Raw genomic sequence first — 10,265 nt, forward strand, 5'->3', positions numbered from 1 at the left:
GGTGGGATTCTGATGATAGAGAAAGCATCTTTTGAAAAAGCACTGTAAATGTTGTGGAAATACCACTACTGTGACGATGAGGACACAGAATTGGATGGACAAGAAAGGACTTCAAATTCCACTAAACTAATAATCCAAAGCTCCAAGAATTCAGTCAAACGTGAATACCTTCAGTAAACTCCCCCATGGCTACCTGACTTTAAAATCTGCTTTAGTCATAAGCTGTGAGATTTAAGAAAAAATGTGATGTTGAAACTAGAGGATAATAGAAATGTCATCAACAATAGAAACACATCAGAAAGGATAATGCTAAAAATTAAAAAGTGTTAGAAACAAATAAATTAAACCCAGGTAAAATCTGAAAATCTAACAGGATGAAAGGATATATAGGATATACAGCATTCTTAGACATACTGGAAAAAGAAGCAAGAAAAGAAAACAAATGTCCAAAGAATGAATACTTCCTTAGAGTTCTGATAATTTTTATATTTTCCCAGATTAAGAAATAATCTGAATAACAGTATTGTATTGTATTGTATTGTATTGTACTTTTTGAATGCTTATTATATTAAAGGACTATTATAGGGATTTTCAGGTCTATGGTGACTGAGTTTGCAGGACCACTGGTGAGCCTCAATGAATGAAGCTGAAGTGTCTAGCCCTGGTGTTGCTCATGATAGGCTTGGAAATCTCCCTGAAAATCAATGTGTATTTTCACATTGAGTGTCAGCTCTCATTGGAGATTCTCCCTGCCTCTTGCAGCCTTCAACCTCCAGATTATGAAGAAAACAAACTAAACTGGCCAATTGCACCTACCAGCACAGTAGAAAAAATAATATGATGCCATGGAGACACATTCATATCAGTAAATTTGCTTCTAAGGCTGTATGTCTAGTAACAGGTGTAACTGAGCCTATGAACTAGCATGGCAGGCTGGGCTAATATTTAACAAGGAGTACTGAGAGTAGTCTCCAAAGGATTAAACAAATGGCAGAGCACCAAGGATCCTTTGATTGTCTCACTGTCATCACACATGCTCTTGTCTCAGTCTATTAGACAAATGTTCAAAAGTTAGCGCATCAATCCAGACTAAGGTATTGACCTGATTTCTAGAAAGGTTCAGTGTATTTCCCACTTTGATGCCAGTACAGCAGGCCCTCTTCATCCCAGGAGAGGAATGTATCTTCTGCTAAGGTTGGGGGGTTTATAAAAGAAGCAGCAAATGTAATGAGATCATCAGCAGAAAAAATGCTATAAATGACATGTATCAATATTATAGATAAATGTTGCAATCACTAGATTTTTTTTTTTTTTTTTTTTTTTTTTTTTTTTTTTTTTTTTTTTTTTTTGAATTCAGATTAAAATGCAAGGGGACATACACATGTTGGGTTATGTAACAAAAAAAACATGTATTCTGTTTCATCTGTTGAAAGCTGCTTGGGAGATGTTTTTGCCTTATCTCTTGTGACTCCAAGAGGAGGGGGGTGGATGCCTTCTGATAACGGCCCAGCCATTAAAACCAGGTGGGGCAGTGTTTCTTATCTCTTTCACCACCCTCCATCCTCCAAGGGGGACATCTTCTGACAATGGCCCATTAGGGCCCATCAATGACATGACACATTGCATCATCCCATTGTGAGATGCTCCACCCAGTGGAGGAGGAGCCGACTGTTCCTAGCTAGATAAAAACTGGGACTGAAGAACAGAAGGTATCCAGTTTTTCTACTGGATCCTGGAGGAAGACCGGACCCATCCCATCACCACTGGACTCTCTACAGGATCTACTCTACAGAACCACGTCTGTTACTCCAGGAGGCCTTATTCGGACTGCTTCCAACACCCTGACCAACAAGGTGTCAGGTCATACCCCTGGCCCTGTCAGGGTTTTTTTCAGGATTTTTGTTTTCTTGCTTGCTTTTTTTTTTGTACTGCTACATTTGTATTTTCCTTTTTTAATATTCCTAGTAAAGAACTTCTATCCCCATATCTTTTCCTGAAAGCTCCTAATTGCAAAATTAAAATAATTTGGAGGGAAGGGGGTTTACATTCTCCATTCCAAGGGAAGCTCTAGCTTTTCCTGGCAGACAACTGTCTTTCAAAACCAAGACAATACAGCATTACCCAAAATGGCAGGACATGCTGGGAAGCACACCTGTATAGACAGTTCTCCCTGCTGCCATCTTTCATTCTCTTCTCTATCACCACTATCCTATATTCTAGGTTAACACTACCTTTATTCTTTTATATATTAATTTATAAATTAATTTTTTAGTAAGACAATCAAAGGGACAAGCAGAAGCTAGAAACTGGTGCCATCAGATATCTGGAAATGGGTCATTGCTCAGACAAAGAAATCTTCAGGCACTGAGAAATGAATAAGCAGGTTTATAAAGGATTGTGGTGACTTTGGAGGACAATGAAGTAAATGTTTTCTCAGAATTGTTAATTCTGCATATTCTATATCTTTCAACTGCATTCTCAGCAGTAGAAGTGTTTTTTTTTCCAAACATATCTTCCTTCTGGATATGAAACATGAAAATCAAACCAGCATCTTCTTAATGAAATTACCTGCATTTGTTTACATTTACAAGGATTTTAAAATACACTGAGTTACAGAGAGTTTAAAGACTTGCCAAAACAAGAACATGGACAGTTCTGAAAAGAGTTGGATGCAAATGGCCTATGAGAGAAAGTTCTTCATGAATGTCTTTACATTCACAAATTGAGGAAACATCATCTGAGGCTGCCACAGCAAGAATACCGGGCTGGCATGCAATGAATGCCTTTGCAGAAGGCCAAAGCGGCCATTACATGAAACAAGTCATCAGACTAACACACATCTTGGTTTTCTTGGGTTGCCAAATACCTCTTAAAAGTGCTTACATCAAGATTTTCAAAAGCTTTTAAGAATTTTAGGTAAATGGATCTCTAGATGTTGTAACTTGGACACCTTCAAGGACACATTGTGCTTCTGTTCAGGGTGGAGCTTATAGGAACTTTGCCAAAGCATCTTCTTTAAAGACTCTCTCAGTCTGGCTATGCATCAGACAGCTGGCTTCTCTGGGAATGCATTGTTTTGATCTCTGTGTGAGTTACAGCAGAATTACTAGGGGATACAAATTGAGATTCCTGGTGTGCTTGCAAATCTAGTGATACGTACAAATTTGGTGCTACCAGTTAGTTAAATTCTGCTAATAAGTACCTGTGGTTACAGAGAAGTGTCTTTAAGTCACCTTAAATTGCAGTAGCTGCCACGATGCTCCTTCATGGATATGGGTACACTACAGCACACTGAAATACCATAACTCCATCTTCCACAGGCCACTGAACATTCAAAAAAATCCAGAAAATAAGCAAGACCTCAAAATCATGTTAGTATTTTAGTTAGAAAGGGAGCTTGGATGCTTTACCAAACAACTTGTGCTGTCTGAAGGTGTCATGGGCTGGCACAGGTCTTAGTTATGGAGGAATGTCGAGTGTTTTTTCCCGGTTAGGACCTTGGAATTGCTTTAGAAAGGACAGGGACCTATCAGAAGGCTAGTTTGGGATATTGGCATCTGTTGTGACCACTCTGAATGCCAATTGTGGCTTTGGGCAGTACCCATATAAATCCCGATTCCCTGCAGGTCGCTCTCTAGCTTCCAGGTCAGTCACCAGGTAACGTGGTGGGTGGCAGAGGAGGCCCGGCTCAGGCTCCGCTGCCCTTGGGGGGCCGGGCCGGGCCCGGCCAGGCCTCTGAGAGCCGCTGCCCAGGCGGGGAGCAGCCCGGGCCGGCTGAGCCCCTTTCCCCCAGCTGCTGCTGGCGGGGGAGAGGGGCGGCTGCAGCTCGGCAGTGCCGGCCACGTGCCCGGGGCCACGGCAGAGGGGGCCAAGCCATGGCCCGAGTTAATAGCTGTTGGAGTCCAGGGCATTCCTTTGGCTGCCCTGGAGGGTCAGGGACCTGGACAGGGGGATCTGGGACCCCAGCCCAGAGCTCAGAGAGACACTGGCTTTGATTTCAGTCCATGAGAAAGGCTTCCTGCACTGCAGGAAGCATTGCAGGCCACAAGAGTGTGAAGGATTGTAGTTTAGTATATCACAGGGTGAAAAAACAGTAAATTTGTATTTCTAGCATTGAAGTGAATGGGGGCAAGATGGAGAATTTGGGGTGTTGTCTCCTTCTTCTTCATCCTTCTTGCCTCACTCCATTTCAGCAGTGACGTGGGCACAAAGTAGTTAGTGAGGATTGGGTCGGAGTAGAGATGACCTTTTTAGTATTAGTGATAGACATTGGTAAGAAATAGTAAATAAAGAATACGTAGCAATTAGTATAAAAGATAGGACAGCCCCAGTTCGGGGCGAGTCGTCAGAAGTCCAAGCCGCGGCAAACATCTCTTGTGGGGCACTGAGAAAATTGTAAGATAAGAAACAATAAATGAAGTATGCAACCTTGAAAAATCTAAACCTGAAGACTCCGTCTCTTCCTTCGGTTTGGCACAGAGCTGTGCAGAGGGCAAAGGACTCTAAATACACCCTGAATGCCGGGGTAAGCCCCCGACAAATAGCCGCTAGCAGCAGAGAAAGAAAGCCTGCAGCTTTGTAACAACCCCGAGCTGAGCTGCCCTAAATGAGACCGAGGGGTGGAAAGGAGAACATCCACCAGCCTCCCCCATCAGCAGGGCTTTGCATCTCTGCAGCCTGGGGCAGAGAGCACATGGCCACTGCAGGCCTGGGCAGATTTAACCTTTTCCTGCCAACATGAAGCTTCCAAGGCCTAACTCTTTCCTGAGAAAGAGAAGAAAGAGACAGAATAGTTGTAGAAAAGACACCGCAAGTGGAGCAAGAGTGAAAGAACGGATAAAGATTATTGGACAATGGGATTGAAGAAATGGACTTTTTTTAACTGGACTTCCCTGGGATAAACTATGGAGAAATGGACTGTTTCTTGTAACAACTTATTGTTGTTTGGGGGAATGCTGGTTCTAATCAAAACTGGGGACTGATATGATTGAGATTTAAATGAGAATCTCAAAACCCTCAGCTCCTGGGGTAAAAGGAGGTCTTTATTTCTTTTGAGATAGAGACGATTTTGGAGAGAGAAGAGAATTCTTGTTTTGTACTAGAAGAAGCATTCTTAAACAGTACCCCAAATACACTGAGAGGCCCATGAGTAGCCAGGGAAAAGGCTGCTAATGGGTGGAACTTCACAATCTGCAAAAATTCCAGGTGGTTGCAGATTTGTGACATTGGGAGCCACTAGATTGTTGTGGTCTTGTGGCGAATGTCTCCATGGTACTCTAGAGAGACTCCCCTCCCAAAGTGATGAAGGATTATGTTTAAATGGTGAAACTGACTGAAAATCACAGGTTGTGTCTCTCTATGTTGTTTTGTAAGAAGGTTAACAGTTTGCAGGGGGAGGGAAGAGTGTTTTGGAGTTTCATTCTGTTTTGTTTTAGTTTTTTCCCAGCTTTCTTTTTTCCATCCTTTTAGTGTGTGTTAATAAAACTATTTGTTTATTTTAAAGCTTGAACCTGCTTCTTTTTTTCTCCTAATCTTTATCCCACCAAAAAAAAAAAAAAAAAAAAAAAAAACCACAAAAACAAAAAAACACCCAACAACAACAACAAAACCCAAAGACCACTACACTAAATTTAGCAACCAAAATTTAGCTAACATGAAACCACTGCAGAAGGTAATAGGCATAACATAATATGGACCAAATTTTCAGTCAGTCCTTATTGTGCCAGGAAAACATTTTAACATAAAACCACCTAAATTTGCAGAAAGAAATTATTTGTGTACTGATCCCTTTTTATCCAGTTCGGGTTTTTTTAATCTTCTTTGATTACTATTTCCTATAGTCACAAATTACAAGGACTGTTACATATCTATCTACCCATGAAATCCCAATAAAACTATTAACATATAATACATAAGTAATGCTATGAAACAATACAATAATATAAATAACTAATAGAATCGGGGGCTATCAGTTGGTTTTCCCACAAAAGGTATCATTCAGCAACAAGTTAGCATAATCCCTACCGCTCAGTTAAGGCCTGTTGAAATGTAAACAGGAAGAAAATTTTCAAAGATCATAACTCTGAGTAATGCCTCATATTATCTCTAGTCTTCTGAAGCTGGCAGTACCCTGAATATTCCTGTTACTGAGGAACTTTTTTGTCCTGATACGCAAGTTTCAGTTATGCCTTTAAAATCCCATCCTTTAAAATGTTCCATACTTGTCATAAAATAATTTTGGCTTCTTTGCACCCAGCAGCCTGCAAATCTACTCATTACAATGTTGCTAGTACTGCATGAGTCTCCATATGACAGCAGATGTAAGGTTTATTCCTTTCTATGTCCTTGATCCAGTCTTAACTCCAAGGCATAAGAATTCCTTGTGCTCTTTTGCATGAATGATCTAAGTAGCTTAAAATGGTGTATTTCTTTTATGGTTCCACCAATTCATATTCATAATTTTCATTCTCTGAGGAAATTTATTACAGGTTGGTTTTGACCCAATACTCTAATATTTATGGGGTTCCCACCATATCGATGTTACCCTGGTTTTTCTGAGTTTTTTAATGCCTTTTGAATTTTCTTAAAATGGAGTCAGATCTTTTAGCTATAGTACAATATTAGAAGCAGTTCTACCTTTTTCCCACATATGTAACATAAAAAAATCCTTTGTTTTTCATTCTCTGTCCTTTGTTTGCATATTTCTAACTTGAAAACAATTGTAACTGACAGTTAGTTTAGCCACTTGGCTGAAAGGTGAAAAACCCCAGAAGCCAATCTTCTGCTAGACCCACAAATGTATAAAAAGTAAGAAATAAACAAAGAGGCTCTCCGCCCTGTCTCAGCTTTGAGTCGGAACGGAGGAACCTCTGCCCTGGAAAACCTCTCTCTCCATGTGACTGCTCTGCGAATCACAGTAATATATCAGTGTTGGGATACAGGGAAGGGAGGTAAGACATTTTTCTGAGTGTCCTGGTTTAGGGACAAATTTGGGAGAAAACCCCTGAATAGGACCCCTCTGGGAAGCAAACCCAAGTGGCCCCTCCCTCCAACCAGTTCGGTAAAAAAACTTCTTTGGAGAAAAGTGGAAAAAACTATTTGGCTTAACAAACAAAGTGCATACAAGTATAAAGAATGAATGATATCAAACAATAAAACCTCTCGTTCTGGAGTGAGATGGCAAACTGAGAAAGTTCTTGCCATGGGTGTAGCTCAGCTCTCTCTCAGTTTTTATCAGTCCCAGTCCCTCCAGCACTGATGGAAAATGCCGAGCTCCAGGCCCCGGTGGGCCGCAGGTGCAGCCCCCAGTGCTCCCCTCGGTTTTCAGTCCAGAGCAGGCTTAAACAGTTCCAAGAAAAAGGAAAAAAACAGTCCAGGGAACTTCTCTGCCCTAGCTAGCTGAAACTAACTAAAAGCAAAAAAATCTCTGTCCTGCAGTCTCTCCAAGCCTCTGCCGAACACCCTGTCCGCAGCAGAATGTGGAGGAGTCAGGCAGTTTTCTCAAAACAAACTCCGCGCTTCTCCTTGCTCTTAGAACCAGTCTTAAAGGCACAGAACTCAATATACAGCACAAACAGAACAGACAATTGGGGATACAAGCATCATAAAGTTACCCTAGGACACTGAGGAAATTGAAAACAGAAACAGTATTGTCCTGAAAACTCCTGAGAGGAGAGAGTTAAACTTATGGGGTTTGTTGGGTTTTTTTTGGGTTTTTTTGTGGTTTTTTTTTTGTTTGTTTGTTTTGTTTTGTTTTGTTTTGTTTTGTTTTGTTTTGTTTTGTTTTTTGGGGGGGGGGGGGGCAGGGGGGGGAAGGTGTTCTTCCTTATACGTAATGAAGGCGTTCACAGATCACTACTGACAATATCCTGCCAAATTTTACATCTCTGTGGTAAGCAAATTATAAATTAACACATCCAAATTAGGTCAAAAGAATAACACTTTTAAAAGATAGAAAAGTGAATTGCTCCAGGTAAAGTTGTATGAATGTTTCCATGTCACACAGAAACCTAAGTAATTGCTGTGTCCTGATGAATTTATCTTTTGTACGACATACGTCCTAGTATGAGTCAAAAAAACCTAGTTTACAATTACACAGGTCATAAGGAAAGGTATTGAGAAAGGCACACTCTGTCCACAGGTAGAGCTGGGTAGCTTAGCAGGGTCTGCACAGCTACACAGACAAAAGAATGTTGCCACCACCAGGAGCATTATGTGATCAAGGACATTGCTCATCTCTATTGAACAAATAGGTGCTGCAGATACACCTGCTTTCATACTGCAGCTTCTCTGCTACCTCACCCCTCTGACCCCTTTACCAATCAACACTGCAGCTATAACATCCACCTCCAAATACTCGTCTTTTTTTGCAAAAAAATTAAAACACATCTGTTGATTCTCCAGAACTGAGAACTGGTCACATTTCAGACTCTCTGTATCAGGACACGTGGTCATACCACAAGTACAGTGTGGTCTTTGCTTAGGAGATGCTCAAAAGTACAGAGAAATACAATAAGGCAAATTAAGGCAATGTTTTAATTGTCAGTTACATAAAAAAAAGTACTAGAGTGGGCAGAAATTCTGTGCAGTCTGATTGACCCTGAATTCTATTAAAATGTAGGAAGAAAAAAAAAAAAAAAAATCAATCAGGATTATGAAGACAAGTAGATATACACTACCAGTACAGCAATTTTTCTCAGGAAAATAATTGAGAGGAAGATACATGGTCAAATAAAACAAATAATCTATCCTCTTATTGCATTAAAAAACAAACAAACAAACAAACAAACAAAAAACCCACCAAAAAAACCTGGCATAACTTAGACCAATGGTTTCCACCGATAAATTCATCAGGGCACAGCAATTACTTGGATTTCTGTGTGACCTAAAAAGATTATTACAACTTCACATTTTTGGTGCATCCCTAATAGTAAAGTATTTCTGAGCACGCACACCTAGTTTACATACATTTATTTTATCGGTTGTATATATACATGATTGGAGTTCTAGTATTTTCTTCCTGCACCCCATTAGATCATCTTGTGTACCCCACTTTGGACACCACTGATTTAGATCATGTAAGTATCTTAAACAACTGCAATGCTTTGGATGACAGAAACATCTGAACATGTGGGCTTCTTCCTTGTAACGTTGCAGAAAAGAGTTGGATGACCTATGGTCAGATACAGTTTTCCAGTCACAAGTACAGACTATCAAACCACAGATTATATTCTGTGCATTGATTTTGGTTTTCAAGTAATGCAGTCATTAGAGAAATTAAACTAGTAGCTGAGCCAGACACTGGGTTTTGCATCTTTTGATGCAAAACTATTTAAAGCACCATCAGAAAACAAGGTACAAAAGTATTAAAGCATCATATATTAAAAACAGCTCTTGAGGGTTGAAAATGAGAGATATGAGAGCAGAATGTGAGGATTTGCACAAAGAGAATACTATGCAGAATAGTCAATGAACTGACATGACTTTTGGGAGCACAGTAATCTCTGAAGATTAAAGTAAATCTGGACAAGACTAATGTGTCATTGGCACAACAAGGAGAGAAAATTGAGAAGCACTGGCGAGGATCAACACAGACAGCTTCATTGAGGCACTTGTTCACCACAGTCACAGAGATCCGCAACTCAGCATGCCTTAAATTACGGCAATAATAATTCTAATATTATAATAATATGTATCATTGTTATAATAATAATTAACTATTATCTTGTACCTCAAAATGGGAGATCATAACACTTTCAGTAGTGCACAGAAGAAGAGCATGAAGACCCTGTAGGCTAGTCATCCCCTACAATGGAGGTGAGGTACTCAAATGTCAGCATTACAGAAGAAAGCAGCAGGGAGAAAGTACTGGCAGTCTTCTACTATCCTTCTTAGGTGAAAGCTTAAAATGATATGCCATAAAGTAGTCCAACACATTTTAAAGAATAATCTGTGGGAAAGAGAGTCATTCATCCCCCTGTTGGACTGCACACCTTATGTGTCCAAAAATAGTATGTCACTACCAAAACGTTTCATGAATGCTACAGTTCAATCCTCTTCAGAGAGCAGATGCCCTTCTTCAGGAGGTGAGCTCACGGTCAAGTGTCTGCAACCCTGCTCAGATTCCCAAACCACTTATTTCCTGCTTCACTCATCTGCCAACTTCAAGGTACCCACATTCTTGGAGAATTCACAACACCCAACCATAAATAAGAGCTGTAAGACAATGGAAGCAGAATGTTTCTGGTCTACAATGAGTATGTTCA

This window comes from Hirundo rustica, chromosome Z (genome assembly GCF_015227805.2).
Source record: "Hirundo rustica isolate bHirRus1 chromosome Z, bHirRus1.pri.v3, whole genome shotgun sequence".
Lineage (NCBI taxonomy): Eukaryota > Metazoa > Chordata > Aves > Passeriformes > Hirundinidae > Hirundo > Hirundo rustica.